Source organism: Rattus rattus, chromosome 4 (genome assembly GCF_011064425.1).
Source record: "Rattus rattus isolate New Zealand chromosome 4, Rrattus_CSIRO_v1, whole genome shotgun sequence".
Lineage (NCBI taxonomy): Eukaryota > Metazoa > Chordata > Mammalia > Rodentia > Muridae > Rattus > Rattus rattus.
In genome coordinates this window covers 34,742,193-34,758,330 of record NC_046157.1, presented here as the reverse complement: position 1 = coordinate 34,758,330, position 16,138 = coordinate 34,742,193, and the positions used below count along the sequence as shown (strand labels likewise).

At 38.7% G+C, this 16,138-nt stretch overlaps 1 protein-coding gene across 10 annotated transcripts in view; it reads left to right on the top strand.

Annotated features, from left to right (window-relative positions):
• Bbx (BBX high mobility group box domain containing) overlaps nucleotides 1-16,138 on the top strand; it is a 239,410-nt gene that overhangs the window by 61,968 nt on the left and 161,304 nt on the right. The window contains exon 1 of one of the 10 annotated variants that reach the window (XM_032900278.1): nucleotides 6,347-6,439. The exons of the other annotated variants lie outside the window; for them this stretch is intronic. The gene's annotated coding sequence lies outside the window, so the exon portion shown is untranslated. Of the gene's footprint in view, nucleotides 1-6,346; nucleotides 6,440-16,138 lie in introns of those variants that run through there. 10 annotated transcript variants of the gene reach the window in all.

Below are 16,138 nucleotides of genomic sequence, written 5' to 3'. Positions count from 1 at the left end.
GCAGTCCGAAGGTTGCTCAGTCAGTAAAGTGTTTGTCTTGGGAGACATGAGGTCCTGTGTGCTTGCTCTCCAGAACCCATGGACATGGTGCCTCTCAGAAAGCTTGGATAGATAGAGATAAGCAGGCCTTCAGGGTTCTCTGCTCACCCAGCCTACCCTGCTTGGGGGTTTCAAGCCAACGAGAGATATACATGCACACAGACATGCAATACCTGTGCACGCACACCCGCATAAAGAATGTACAATGAACCATATATGTACTCTGAGTTGGAGAATGTACCTCTATCAGATATAATTTATCTATTTTGTAGAAAATTTAAGAGTAGGTGGATAAACACCGTTAATACTGGTACCACCTTACAAGCAAGAAAAGGCCCATACCTTACAATAACATCTATTCATTTCATAATGTCTAATAATAAAAGGGATGTCTCATTGAGGCAGAATAATAAATGTGATTGAAGTCACATCTTGGAGAGAAAGGGGAATTGGGTGTGTGGTGATGGAATTTATAACTTCCCAGTATACTAATACAAGTTAGCCTTTATAATATATATATATATATATATATATATATATATTTTTTTTTTTTTTTTTTCTTTTTTTCAGAGCTGCGCACTGAACCCAGGGCCTTGCGCTTCCTAGGCAAGCGCTCTACCACTGAGCTAAATCCCCAACCCCCCTTTATAATATTTTTGATATAAAAATATCATGTGGAAAATGTTGACTTTATGAATGTAATTTACTTTATTGTTAGATGTTCCTATAGCGTATACTAGTAATTAATTAATCTTTCAGTTTAATATGATTTGCAAATTTGGTAGAATCTGAAAGACTGTGAGGCCAAAAATGCAATTGATTACTTTTTTTTGTATTAAAAAAAGGTGTATTAAGATCAGCATAAGATGTCCTGGCTATGGATGAGTGGTGGGGCATCTGCTTAACCTATGTACAATCATGGGTCTAATCCCCTGTAGCATGAGGGAGCGCGCTCACGCACACACACACACTAGATAAAGTCTCTGAGGTAGTTGATAAGTTCTTAGAGATCATGATTCCAAGCTGTATCTTTGGTCTGACAACTGAATACTAGGCTGAATACTCAGGTAAACAGATTCTTGGAATATCAATTTAAGGTGGGGTCCCTTTTTGACTTTCCCGACTACTTGCCAGTGAACAATCAGGAATCTATTAAGCCTCAATCATTTGTAGTGATCTAAGAAAAGACTTTGGGAGTAGTTTCAGTGGCAAAGGAAATCTTGAATCTTTGAGTTAGAAAGTACTCTTAAAAACTCAAACGCTTGGTTATAAATTAAGTGAAAGCCACACCATGGACTAGGTACTTAGATTTTATGTATGTGTGGGCCAAGGGTCCTGCTTGGTTGAACAAATGGGGAAACCAAAACTGAGTCACAGATGGGGCCATCAGTGGTCTAACTTATTATGTGCACGCATGTAGTGCATAGCCTGGTGTTACTGAAAGAAAATGGAAATATGACTTTCCTTAAACCATGTGATTAAAAGAAAAACAAAAAAGGCTATAGGTTTAAATAGAAGCTATAGAGAAAAATAATGTGATTAGAAACCCAAACGGATATTCAAAGCAACACAGGAAAATTTTGCATAAATGTGTAATTTAGGTTTTGCCAAAGAACTATATTCTCAGTTCAGCAGTCGAGGGGCATCTTGATATCCTGATAATTGAAGATGTGAATGCCTCTTATAATGCTTGCACCATTATCAATGAGAGTTGATTAAAATGGTCACTTACCGCCCTCCCCGTCAGATAGCATTTATTAAGTAGGCAAGATTATCTATCATATACGTTGGCTTTGCCAGCTTTCCTTTTATTCTTTAGCACCTTATATACTTTGGTATTAAGTTCCGCTTTCTCTCCCGGCATCGAATTCTTGGTATCAAGCCTTCAGTTCCTCTGCTCTGCTGCATGTTGTTTTTCTTCTAGGGACCAGACTTCTCATTCCTCTCCATTCTCATTCCAAGAATGTGTCCTTTAGGTATTACTGGGGTGCTTCTTAGACCTACGGTCTTCAAGGTAACTACAGAAAGACTAGATGATGGAGATCAGATGCAGATGTGATGATGGCGAGGGCAAAGTGATGGCTAATGTGATTATTTCCAGAGCCCATAGTTTTGATTGGGAATTTCTTAGTCATGTTCATAGCATTGGTGTCATCTTTTCTGCGTGACATTATGACCTAGGCAAATTGGACACTGTCTTGAACAATGTCTTTATTGATAAAAGAAGAATAAGATATCATAATTCTATGCAATATAATTACTGGAGATAGTAAATGAGTCTTTACATTATAAGATGATGATGACTTAGAAAACTTGTACTGGTAACTGTGATGGTACACTAAGAATAGTATGTCCTTGATCCCCTGCAAGTACTGTTTATTATCGTTTCTGAATGAGGTAATGGAAGTTTGCCCTCAGTTCAGTTTTCTGGATTCAAATTCAGATCTGTGCAGGAAGAGAGTGCCTGCCCTTGACTAAAGCAAGATGCCTCACAGGTGGGCAGGACTTTTGTTACCTGTCTTGCTGCTGTTCTAAGGGAGCTAGGGCTGATACTCAGGGACTCTGCTGGTCTGCCTGCAGCCTCTCGTTCAAGTTAGCATTCATCTTCTGATTTGTAATCCTGAGCTAAGTATATATGAGGCTTAGATTTGTAGTCAGTACCTGGAAATGATGTTTATAGAGTATAGTAATAGTAGATATATAATAAGTAATTCATGAGGATAGGGGCTTAATTTACAATATGGATACTTAGAATAGGAAATATAAAGTAACTTTTAAGGACTTTGTCTTCCAGTTGATGTTACTTGAATTTTAGGTATTTCTTAAAACTCAAAGACTTATTTAGTGTCTCCCTTTATTTTTGAAGAGGTTTGAGAGCTCAGAGGCTGAGCTTGGAGCTTGGAAACCTCAAGTCCCAAAAGGAACAATAAGCAAAAACATTCAGTGAGTAGATGATTAATAAAAGTAATAAGGATTCGTATGAATGGTTGGGATGGGAATGGATTCGATACTGAAATAAACCAGTACCATGGATTTAAAATATATTGTGCTTTCCCAAGAAACAGTTCTAGCAGAGCAGACTGAGGCATGTCTGGAACTGTATAGTTAAATATATATAATGTATAATAAAAATATAATGTATAACATCGTGCACATTATTCAGCAGTTGGTATCATTGATTTGGAACCCGTATGACCTCTGGAAGTAAGTGCCACAAGCATGATGTGTTTTATGGATGTCACATTACTTAATCCGTTTTTTACTAGGAGTAAAGAGATCTCACTTTGGCCGACTTTCACTCCTACAACAATTAGAATGGCAGGAGGATCCATGCAGGAGGCACTCAGTGATGAGGAGTGATAGGAAGAGCCTGTCCAAGAGGGAAAATCCTGGTACTGTGTAGTTTGAAATAGAATCCCCAAGCGAAGTGCAGTCGTGCCTATGAACTCACCTTGTTTTGTGAGGTCATGTAAGAAGTTATTAACTTCTTTTTAGAGTTAGACTGTTAGAGGTCTGTTCCAGTCCCTGTCTCTTTGGAGTTTGCAGTGTAAGCAGGAACTAGCATCCGGGAACAGGAGCCAGGGATTAGCCCCTGCCTGGGGTTCCACTTTCCTCAGCCTCCTGGTAGAAATGCAGAGTTCCTCAAAAGGAACTCTGGTTTGGGGGACATGAATACTCAGCAGGATTGGTGCTACTGATAATTGCCTGGGAAACACCAGGGAAGGTTAAATTATGGTGAGGAAAGCAAGCCTTCTGTTTTGGAAAGATTTTCTTGCAAATAGTTTAAAGTTAGGAAACAAGAACAGTATTCAGTCTGAGAGCTAGTCACTCCAGTGGCTCATCTGAGGGTCTGCTTGTTCTTGTTTTTGTTGGCCCTGTTTTTGTTCCTTCCCGGGAAGTATTAGGGATTAGGAAGAAGGGATAGACCAAAATGATGTTCGTCATTATTCTGGTAAATAGAATCATTTATTGGAAAACAATGTCATTCTTTCAAAAAATTCATAAGTTTTTTGATGGTATATTTGTTTTTGTATTATAAATATTGGCTATCTCAGTAAGATGGGTTCTTTTTCTGCTTAAGTATAAACACTGTAGCTTAGTTATTTTACCTTATCAATTAACTAACTATCCCTTAGTTGTTTGAAATCTTAGTTTATTTTTGTGCTTGAATTCTTTATTGTATTTTTTCACTGGATTTTACCTTACTATTACTATGTTCTAAAATTTATTATGGAACACTTCCTTATACTTCTGTGATAAAATTTTTAATTTTATAAGACCATATGGCTTTTGTTTAAAAACCTATCAAAGTGATCATAATGGTATACATTAAATCAAGAATTTTTAAAATATTAGAGGTAAATACTTTAATTAAGATGTATTTTTAATGAAATGAATTCTTAGTGTTTTTTTGTAATTGATGGATTTACATTATTCAAGAGTAATATTCATCTCTATTCCTTCTAATTTATACAATGTGATATTTTATTTATGTAGATTCTCCAATTGAAGAGAATGAGAATATTTTGGGGGAGAACTTGTGGGCTATACGTGAGCATAGTGAACCGTCAGTTAAAAATATCTTTAACGATTTATCAGTGGATGATAAATTGATGGCTCTCCAATTTTAAGTTATGAGTTGGCAAAGCTACTGGGCAGTTTAGGGCCATTCATGGTCCACTGACAATACGAATTGTCCCCTGTGACCTGACAGGAGGTCGGGTGATTTTACCCACTCTCTTCACAGTTAAGTTTTTTGGCTGTGAGATGTGTGCTTTAATTGTGTACAGTGGGAGAAGAGTGTGGCTGGAGAGGGGAAGGTAGGAAAAGCTGCCATCCTCTGTAGGAGCGACCTACAGGTTGGCCAGCTTTAAGGGAAAGGGGACTCAGAGTGGTCCAGGAGGCCTTGTCATGTCCCTATGCCTTTACCTCTGGAAGTCAGGTACTGAGTGGAGCTTGCATATTCCCTTTTGAAGGTTGCTGTGCTAGTAACCATGTGTTATGGACTCTTAATTAAAAACAACACATTATTCATCTATATCTTTATCTATCATCTATATCTGTTTATTCTTTACCTATTTTTGGTGTGTCTTTTAAATTTGAACTCCAGTGCTGACTGACCCAGGTAAATAATAAATGTTGTCTAGGGTACTATCATGGGCTTAGTTGCTTAGTTTAAAGTTGTCCTTTCTTGAGCATGTCTTCAGAATCCTAATTCTGTACAAATTTCCAACATCAGGATCAACTTGAACTCTGTCTGTTCCTCCCGTTTGTATCTTGTTAGTCCTTTTCACATGGCTAGTACCTCAGCAAAACATATTTTAAGTAGCTTAATATAAAGAATTATTTAGAACTTTGTAAGAAAACAGCCAAAGATTACTTTTTGGCTCCTGCCCTATTTTTTTTGTGTGGGGTGTCAGTTCATAAAATTCCCATCCTTCAAGAGATCTCTGATATTTATATTCTTCCTTTTGTTCTTACAAGGAAGGAAACCATAGGTTAAACCAGTAGGCCCCAGGTTAGAGGAGGTATGAGGAGTGTAGACCTGTGAGTCTCCTGACTCCACTATTGCACGATGGGCTACCTCATATCTGCTGCCTTTGGCAAAATTGCATTCCTTACCCCAGTCTTGCTTAATATCCTTTATCCTGTGGACTGCCCAGCTTTGGGCTATTCAGCATTATTTTTTTAAATAGAAAAGCATTTACTTTTTCTTCGAGGAGTTTCCTAAAACAAAAAAATACTCCTTATTCTCTGCGGAATACTTTCTGCCACCCTATAGCCCAGGGCTGGGAAAGCCTCCGGGCTTAAGCTCCTGGGCGGCGGTGGGAGGGAGAGGGGGAGGGGATAGTCACAGGTCAGAGTAGAGGTGGATTGGTAGAGCTGGGGCTGGTGGGAGTGGGAAACTTACATCATTTCCCTGCAACTGGAGGCCCTACTTTTCCCTGTGTAATAATTCACTAGATTGACAGAGATTCGGAAAAGAAAGAAAAGGAATGACAGGCCCGATGCTCCTGTTCATAAATCCGTGCTATTAGATGAAACTGTCAATAACTAACTAGAAGCCGCCAGGACCGTCTGTGCTGCGCTCTCCTCAGCTCAGTTCCTTTCTGCTCCGCCCCATCCCTGCTTTCTCTGCTGTTCAGATCAGCTTCCTGCTTCTCTGAAAGCTGGTCTGCCTTCACCGAAAGCATTATATTTGAAAGACTAAGGCAGGTTTTTTGAAAGTATTGTTGATTTGGTTTTCTTTGGGGGGTGGGGGTGGAAAGCGGGAAAAGATTTCTTAGAAAAGAAGGGGGCAGGCTGAAAAAAGCAAAACCATCATGAATTGTGTTGTCACATCGTGCCGGTGTCACAACCAGCTCAGTAGACTGCTGCACTGAAAACATTTCTGTGAGAGGTATGTGCTTGGAGAACGAAAGGTGACTGACTGTTGGCTGCGGAGAGAACTGGCCGTCCAGCAGCTGTTCAGATAGCTGTCCGATCGTAATTCTTCCGAGCGCTTTGATAGGGAAAAGACAATCTTTACTCAAAACCCAGCGCAGTTAACTAGCTTAATCGTTAAAAATAATTGTTAAGTCTGTGTATTCTGTCCCCACATCAGAACTCCCACAGCCCCAGCCTGCCTGGGTCTAGTGAAATCCAAGGTGCTATTCCAGACTCTTTTGGTGGCGATTGTCAGTAAACAAGATGATGGTCTTTAATACCTGTCTCATTATTTATGAACCACATGACAAAGATTAATGAGAGAGACTTTGAGTGGCCTGGAAGAAGCTTCAGACTCATTAGGAGCTTTCTGAGCCGGCAGCTGGCAGCAGTAAAGGAAATGGTTGGTGCTTTCCCATACTCTAAGGTGGGAGCTTTAAAGTTTAGAGGGTGTCTTATTACACGGTGACGGAAAACCCGAAGGAATCACTGAAATCAAGAGGCGCAGCCCATGACCAATGATGCCTGCCCAGAACGTTTTGAATACACATTGCTGTGTCTTTTCTAGGCCGATTATAATGTTTTTATTCAGTAGTCATGGACAAGGATTATGAATAGCAATATAACCATTACTGAAGGAACTGTAGGGCATTTTCCTACTTAAAATCAGGATATTCTATTGCAAAAAAGTTTAGAAAATATCAAAAATAGGAAAATATATTTTATCTCATACATGATTGGATAAGCTACTAGTGGCAGAGACCATACAAGCTATGAAGTATTTTATGCTTGGTTTTAATTATTTTTGTCCTGGAAGAAACTAGAATTAGGCATTTTTTCAGTTAGTAACATTTTAAAGATTGCAGTTATTTCTGAATGATGGTGTGCAGCACACCATTAGCACAGAAATCTTGAAACCTATTGTGATAAATATTTGTGATAAATATATGTTAAGTATCATAACACAACTTAACTTCCATTGTCTAGGAGACTATTCTTTCCTTTAGAGGAGATTTAAGTTCTCAAATATTTACAAAGAGCAAATCTTTATATGCTGAATCTAACAAGCTAAATATATGAAAAGGTTGTGGGCCTGGGGGTGTTAATCAGTGGTATGCAACTTGTGGTTCAGTTCCTATCACCACAGAAGAATGTGAATAAATGATTCTAGCCCAGAAAAGACACAGGAGGCAAAAATCTAATTCAGATTCCCGAGAAGGAATCCCCCCACACCATACACGGACAGGTGGGCACCTTGTATTTACTGTGGTCATTTTTATATGCAGCTGCATGTTAGAAACCCAAGCAGGTTTTTTTTTTTTTTTTTTTTTTTTTTTTTTTAAACTTGAGTATTTCTTATATACATTTTGAAATGTTATTCCTTTCCGGTTTCGGCAAACATTCCCCTCCTCCCCCTTCCTTATGGGTGTTCCCTCCCCACCCCTCCCCCCCATTGCCGCCCTCCCAACAGTCTAGTTCACTGGGGTTCAGTCTTAGCAGGACCCAGGGCTTCCCCTTCCACTGGTGCTCTTACTAGGATATTCATTGCTACCTATGAGGTCAGAGTCCAGGGTCAGTCCATGTATAGTCTTTAGGTAGTGGCTTAGTCCCTGGAAGCTCTGGTTGCTTGGCATTGTTGTACATATGGGGTCTCGAGCCCCTTCAAGCTCTTCAGTTCTTTCTCTGATTCCTTCAACGGGGTCCCTATTCTCAGTTCAGTGGTTTGCTGCTGGCATTCGCCTCTGTATTTGCTGTATTCTGGCTGTGTCTCTCAGGAGGAATCTACATCCGGCTCCTGTTGGTCTGCACTTCTTTGCTTCATCCATCTTGTCTAATTGGGTGGCTGTATATGTATGGGCCACATGTGGGGCAGGCTCTGAATGGGTGTTCCTTCTGTCTCTGTTTTAATCTTCCAAGCAGGGTTTTTATTACCTACTATCATCCATTCTTTTCTTCCATAGGTTCTCATTTAATTGATTGGGGGTGGAGCCCCATTTCCTCTTATTTCTAATGTAGTAGTCAGAGTTTTTAATGTTGATCGCCTAAACATCCAGGTTTTGATTCATTTGGGATGTGGTCCATTCATGGATTTATTATTCATTTACTATTCTGCCCAAAACAAAAATGAAAAAAAAATTAATGTTTCTAAGTTAACTGCAGAGAATAGTTTTCTTAGAAATTTGGGTATTTGGGATTTTTTTTCAGGAAGGAGTTCTAGATACCCCCCTCCCACCATCTGTCTTCCTTGTTTCCCTTCCCTTTTCCCTCTTCCACCTTCCTTGCAGTCTCTCTTGCTGCCACCCGTGTTGGCATCTCTACATACACAGTGTTGATGGGAGAGTAACATCAGTTTCCTCTGAGGAAATCAGTATGGGGAGCTTTCACATAGCAAGGCAAAGTACATACATGACCAGTCTCCACATTTGCAGATGAAGAAACTGAGGCATAGAGAGGGGGAGATTTTGCTGTAGCTCTGTACGTTTTGCACAGTACTTGTACATTAAAACATATTTAGTAAATGCTTGTGTACTGCCTGGCCACCCTCCCCACCCCCATTCCTTCTTTCTTCACTAAGGAATTGGATTTTACCTTTCTCTTTCCCAGGTTTTGTCCTGGGGCACTCATTGCTTTAACAGTTGCAAATGGAACAGATTTTTCAAGAATACCTATTACTTTAGGAAAGCTTCAGTGATACAGTAAGAGCTCAGATAACTAGGTTTATTTTTCCTTCTCTTGACTTGTAGGAAAATAAGTTCCTTTTCCCCTCCCGCTTTAAAAAATTGATTTTAAACAGTGCAGTAAAGAAGAAAAGACTTTCCAAGACTGAATAGCCTTGAGCCCAGCTGTTTATTTCTCACCAGGATGTCCACATCTTCTTCAGGGTCCAGTGAAGCTGATGGTCCCACAGGAGCAATCTGTTAATATCTGATGAGCTCTCTCATCAACAATGACAAATATAATTACATTCACTGTACGGGACTTATAGGGAAAGGAAGTATATGTCTAATACTTTTCAGAAATATCTTCAGTTGCAGTTAGAGAAACAGTGGCTTTCCTTACAAGTATACTTAGACGGCTAGTCTGTTCCTCCCATGTTTTGGCTAATTAGGTCTGAGGCTGTGTGAGTCTTTAGTTTGGAAGCCTGTGGCTTCATTTGTCTGAAAGGTAGAGCAATCTGAGTGGAGTTTCATTTTGGAGCATTCCTGGTCCCTCTGCTCCCGTGGTTTTACATCTTCATTTTCTATATATTTTGTATATATTTTGTATCGCTTAATACTAGTACTTTTACATGGCTTGCCCTCTTGTCTCACATCCTGAAATCCATTTCTGTGAATACTCCATTGTTTTTCATATCTCTGTTTTTAACTAGATCTTTTTACTTTCTGGTTTCCAGAACTGGGAGCCATGTATGTAAGGGCCATAGAGAAGGGTATCATCATAAAGGCATGCCAAATAGGTGGAGGCATGATTGCTAGTAGAATTAGCTAATTCTTTAGCAGTACTAAATAGGAAGTAGCTGCATTTAAATGAAGAACTAAAAAAGCCTGTGAGGTGGGGATATGGCTGTGGCAATAGAGACCAAGAACAAAAACCATAAAGACTTAAAATCTTAACCTGTCTAAGTAATTGCTTATAAACTGTTTTCTACAGCTTCCAAAAAATCTCACTTTTTATATTATATGCTGTTTCAGTCACTTTCTTGATGTCCCCTTGTTGTTTACATTGTTAATAGAATGGGTGGAGGGCTCATGCTTTAGAACAAATGCTGGATACCTACCTCACTTTAGGTCAGTACTGAGTGTCATCTGTTCACAGGGAACTTCCAAACCTCTGAAGGGTTCGTGTGTTTGTTTATGCACACACACATATAAACAAATGTACACACACACATGTATGAGACTGCCCTTGACGCCTACTAAATGGCAAAGAATTGTAAGAAAATAGTATACTGGTTGCTAATAGAATAGGTAAAAGTCATAGTTAAGGAATGAACAAACCTTTAAGTAGAATTATTATCATCATTATACTTCATGTTAGGAAAGTTCCAGAGAAAGTAGGTCTAAGCATCTATCAAGCAGGCCTAAGTTAACCTAAGTGAGGCACCACCAAGTCAAATAGTATGACTTATAGTCTGAAATTCAGCATATTGATCTTTTTCCCTTAAGTATCAAAAGTACTTTGTGTATTTTTTTTTTATTACAGTGTTTTCATTTGGTTGGGTGTATTTGCAGTTGTAAAGGTATCCAGTTCATCATGTAGCAAGGGCCTACTTTAGTTTGAGGGCTCACGAAACTGTTTTAGAGGAGATGATAATGTCTCATGATTAGATACTGCGTCTTTTTGGCTGGGAGTGGTAGGAGGAAACGCAGCTGCCTTAAAGAGAAAATAGAATGCCTTGAAGAAACCAGAATTCTTATTCTGGCTAGAGTTGAGAGGTGAACCTGAAGAGAAGCATGGTGCAAATGGAAACCAGAATGTATGGGATTTTGTATGCATTGAGAAGGCTTATAAGCATGTTGATAGTGTTGAAAAGTTTTAAGTAAGCGAGAGAGGGGTGTTTGTGGTTGTTTGGGTTTTGTAGAGGTCTTTTTGTTTCCACAGGAGGGTATCAGGCAAGGCGGTTACAGGTGTTTTAACCAGATGATGGCACTGGGGACGTGGAAAGAGGACTGACGGGTTGTTGTTAAGAACTTGAATAGATTATAGTAATACGGTTACATACGTGACAGTAAGTGAGGCAGAATAAAGCTCACACTGGCACGCTCAGTTCTAGTGAGTTACAGTATAGTGCTGTCTTAGCCTATTCAGACTGCTATAACGACATATAGTAGGTTGGAGAACTTACCAAAAATCAGAAGTTCATTTCTTACTCATCACGAGTTGAGGCCGATATTAGTCTTGTAAGGACCATCTCTTGGCTCACGAATTACATTTTCTTGTTCAGTCTTTACGTAGTGGAAAGAGCAAAGAAGCTCTACGGGTTCTTTTAAAACATGAAGAAACTACTCCATCTGTGATTTCTCTACCTTCTGACTTCTTTATCCAATGACCCCTGTCCTAAAGCTCCTCCTCTCAAGGAGTAGGACTTCAACGTAAACATTTTTGATGGATGTAAGTGTTCAGGTCATAGTAAGTGACAACTACAGAAACAGGGAAATCCCCAAAAGAAGCACTTTTGGGACTTTAAGGGGGAAAACATGGTATGTTTGAATTCCAATATTGAAGTGTCTGTGAGATAAGTAGGTTGAAGCACTCATTTAAAAGTAAAATATGTCTGGGTTTTGGAAGAGAGAAATGGGCTTGAAATACAAATTTGACAATCGTCCGCATGTGATCCCTGAAGCCCTTAGATCAACTCAGGAAAATAGAATAATGAAGACTGAGGAACTCCAGCCCAAGACACTGCCGGGACACAGCCCACACAGTGAGCGAGAAATAGAAGCCCACTGCACAGGCCCGTGCTGTGATCGTTGTTTCTTGCTAGTTCTGCTTTGTGTTTTATGTTTGACCTATATGTTGAGGTGGTTTAGACTTCAATGTAGTTATCAGAAATAATGCATACTATACTCTGTCTGTCACTTGGGTTTACCCACTGGAAATGGGTTTCACATGCTCACAGTGCCACAGCCTGCACATACCACATACCACCTTCAAGATAGAGGACTTCCCAGCGTCCCAGGGACCCCTGTCCTTTTTCCTCTGTCCCGTAGAATTCTTCCCAAACATTGCCTGTTCATTTCTATAACTTTGTCATTTCAAAGTTATTTTAGAAATAAAGTTACATAGTATGTAGGTAGTCTCTTGAGAGTGACTTTTGATCTCAGCATTATTTTCTGAAGATTCATGCAGATTATGTATATCAGTAGTCCCTTTTTATTGCTGACTAGTATTCTTATTCTGGAAATACCGTAATTTATTAATTTTCATAAAAACATGCAGCCTAATTTGGATATGGGACTATCATGAATAAAGTTGCTGCCAACTTACATGTACATGCTTTTGTCATTAATTAATTAAGCAGTTAATTAATTAAATTTTGTGTGTTTATGTGTGGGCCTGTGTCTCCAGTGCCACCTACTTGGAAAGCTGTCCTCACTCCATTGAATTGATTTTGTACCTTTCTTAAAAATAACATGACATGGACTGGAGAGATGGCTTAGCTGTTAGGTTCACAACCAAAAATAAGATGAGAATATTTGTATGACATTAATTTTGGGTTCTCTAGGATTTCATTGTTCTAGATGTTCTGATAACAGTGCATTCTTTATTACTGCAGTTACGTGTTTTAAAATCAAGAAGGTTGATTTTTTTCCATTTATTTATTTATTTATTTTTTAGATATTCTAGTTCCTTTGACTTTTGTTTAAAATTTGAAATGATTTTGCCGTATCCACTGCTTCTACAAAAATTTTACTGTGATTTTTTTTTTTATTGGAACTTTAAAAATCTATGTATCAATTCAATGTCTAGGTATGTGTCGTTTGGACATTTGAAAAATAGTGTTTATTTGCTGCTGTTGGGTTAAGTGAGTAGTCTATAAAGGTCAACGAGATACTGTTGATTGATGAGATCGTTGAATTATTGTATATGTTGGTTTTCTGCCTAATTGTTCTGCTAATTTCTAAGAGTGTTGCTGTTCTTTGCTATTGTGTGTTGCCTGTAAATCCTTTTGGTTCTATACATTCTTACTTATATCACACTTGCTTAGGGTTGGCATATTTGTGATGATACAATCGTTTTGTTGTGTATAATGTCCTTCTTTGTCTCTTATAATTGCTTTGTTCTGAAATGTATGTTATCTAATTAATATAGTGATCTTATTATATTTGAGCAGCCTTTGTATAACTTACTATTTTTCATTTACTTTTAATTTACCTGTCACTGTAGTTTGGAATGTTTCTAATAGCTCATACAATTACATTGTATTTTTAATGTCTACTAACCTAATTATTATATTCGTTTCTTTTTGTGTTTATTTTATAATTTGTTATATATTAAGCTTTATTTTATTGAATGCACATTTTGCCTGCATGTGTACCTATGTGTCACATGCATGCAATGCTTGTTGAGGCAAAAAGAGGGCTTTGAGTTCTCTAGGGCGGGAGTTACAGACGGTTGTGAGCTCTCATATAGGTACTGGGAATTGAACCTAGTTCTTCTGAAAGAGCAGCCAGAGCCCTTAACCACTGAGCCATCTCTACGGGCCCTGGAATGTTATTTTAAATACCTTTCCATATATATTTAGAAACACATGAGAGAGCCTTAGGATTTTATCATAATTTATAGAACCCCAAAGAAGAAGGAAAACCTATGCTATAAATCTACATTTCAAGTTTTTCTTCTTCATATTTCAGGGTTCTTCCTTTTTTCCTGTCTACTGAATTTCTGTAGCTACCCATTTAGGGTAGATCTGCTGCTAAATGTTTTGCTGAATTCCCTTTTGTCTGCGGCTGTCTTTGTCTTGTCAGTGCAAAGGCTATTTTTGCTGGGTATAGGACCCTAGGTTTATCCATTTTTTTCTTTCAGTGCTTAAAAAATGCACAACTTCTGTCCTGTGTGAGTTTTGATGAGAAAGCTGTTGTACTTTGAGCTGTTATTTCTGTATAGATTGACTTTGTTTCCCTGATGCTTACAGTATTTGGGAGAAGGGAGAGAGGATTGATTTTCCCGAAGTTTGACTTTGAGTCAGTGCCTCTGTGTAGAAAGGGTTAGGGGTGTAGCCAAACTTGGAAAGTTTTCTGACATTATTTTAAAGTCCTTCTTACTTCTTCCTACCTTTCTAGATTTTTAATAAATTCATTATTGTTCCCCTGAAGCTTTGTGTAGTTTTAAAAAATGTACTTTCTTTTTTGTTTACTTTGGTTAATTTTTGTTCAATCCCCCCCCCCACCCCCAAATGCTTTTTAGGTCCAGAATTTTATTTTTGTTCTTTTTAATATTTTGTTTCTTTGTTGAAATATTATTATCCACTTGTTTCTGCCAACTTTATAGTTAGTTACTCACTGACACATTTTATATTTAATTCTAATCTGTCTCTCAACTTCGACTCTCACGTGTGTATATTATTTAAGTGGAGATGGTATTGGTTTTGGTTTTGGTTTTGGTATAGGTGACTTGGTTGAAACCTATATACTCTGATGTAGTGTTGCAATGCTGCGGTTCTCACTGAAGTATCATCCTTCTCGTAGCTGATCTAGCTGTAGGAAGAGCTGGCGCCATACCAGCACTGCACTCCCATCTATCCTCCATTGACATCCGAGGAGGATAGGGACTGTTAATACAGTAATGGAGGAATTTTGTCTTACCAGGCTTCCACGACATTTCCCAGTTGAAAGGGGATAGAGGGGCTTCACCTTTGGCGCTTCTGTTCATTTCCATTGATGCAGTGGACTGGGGGTGGAGGGAGAGCTGCTCATTACTTCTCAGCAGTGGCCAAGGTTTTGACTCTCCATTAGGCTTCCTGGGGCTCCATGCAAACAGACAGAGGGAGGAATTATGACTAGGTAGGGAGCTAGAAGTTCTGTGTCCTTTAATGACCTATCTTGACTATACTTGTGAGTGGTGGGGGTTCAAATCCCTAGTTCTAAACTGTCCTCCTCTGCACTGCCTCAGTCTGTGGGTTGTGGCTTACCTTATAGTCAGTCAAGGGCAGAAGTCTGAGTGTTCTTTACTTGGAGTTTTCTGGCAGTAGTAAATGTGGAGCCACAGATTTTTTTCTTTTTTTGTGTGAGATGTTTGACTTTTCTAGAACAATTATTATTTAGTTTTCTTGGTTGCCATGCTACCCTTTCTCCATCCTGTGGCTAGGAAAAGCTAGTTTTGCTGGGACCTTGGGCCTTTTCTCTGTTGGTATTTCTGGATGGTCAGCTCTTGTTTTCAAAACGAGAATACATGAGGCAAACAGAAAAAGAAAGCCAGAGAATTCCTCAGTGTCTCGGTGTGTTTTTTGGGTCCAGAAAGCTGTATCAGGTCTTTTTAGAATGTGTGTGTGTGTGTGTGTGTGTGTGTGTGTGTTGATAATGGGAACGAATGGCTGTAGCTCAGATCTATGCTGTCCTTCGACTCAGAATTTTCTCTTAGCCTTATAGGTATTTGCCTAGAATTTTCATTGTATTTAGTGAAAAAAAAATAGGCACACACATTTTCCCATCATTCTGGAAGTGGGATTCCATCACCTCCTTTTCAATATAGCAGAGAAAATTTAAAAAAAAAAACTTTATTGGCAGATTATAGAGAACATAGCTTAGAATTCCAGGTGGAATTATTAGCATTGCAGTGGATCTTTGAAAGACAGAAAGAGTCTCCTCTCAGGCAATTTAGATATTTCTGCTGAAGACCTGAGTTGCTGCCTGATGACAGGCAGTGAGTGACATGGTGTTCTTTGATTTTTCTCTCCATGTGCTATTTTGGTCTTGGTTTTGTACATACAGTAGAAAAAGAAATATATTGGGTAGGATTACACCTTTGTAAGTCATTTCAGCGCCAGAGCAGTTCACTCAATCCTACTAGCCTTGAGGTCAATGGGCCATATGGTTTAGACAACAGAAACAGTACACTCCTTATAAATGCTTTTATTTTTAAATATTCCAAAATTTGGAAATTTTGTAGTTTAAGTTAGTTGTTAGTAAAGTTGATTGTATAGCTCCACGAAGCTAAAAATGTATAGATGTCC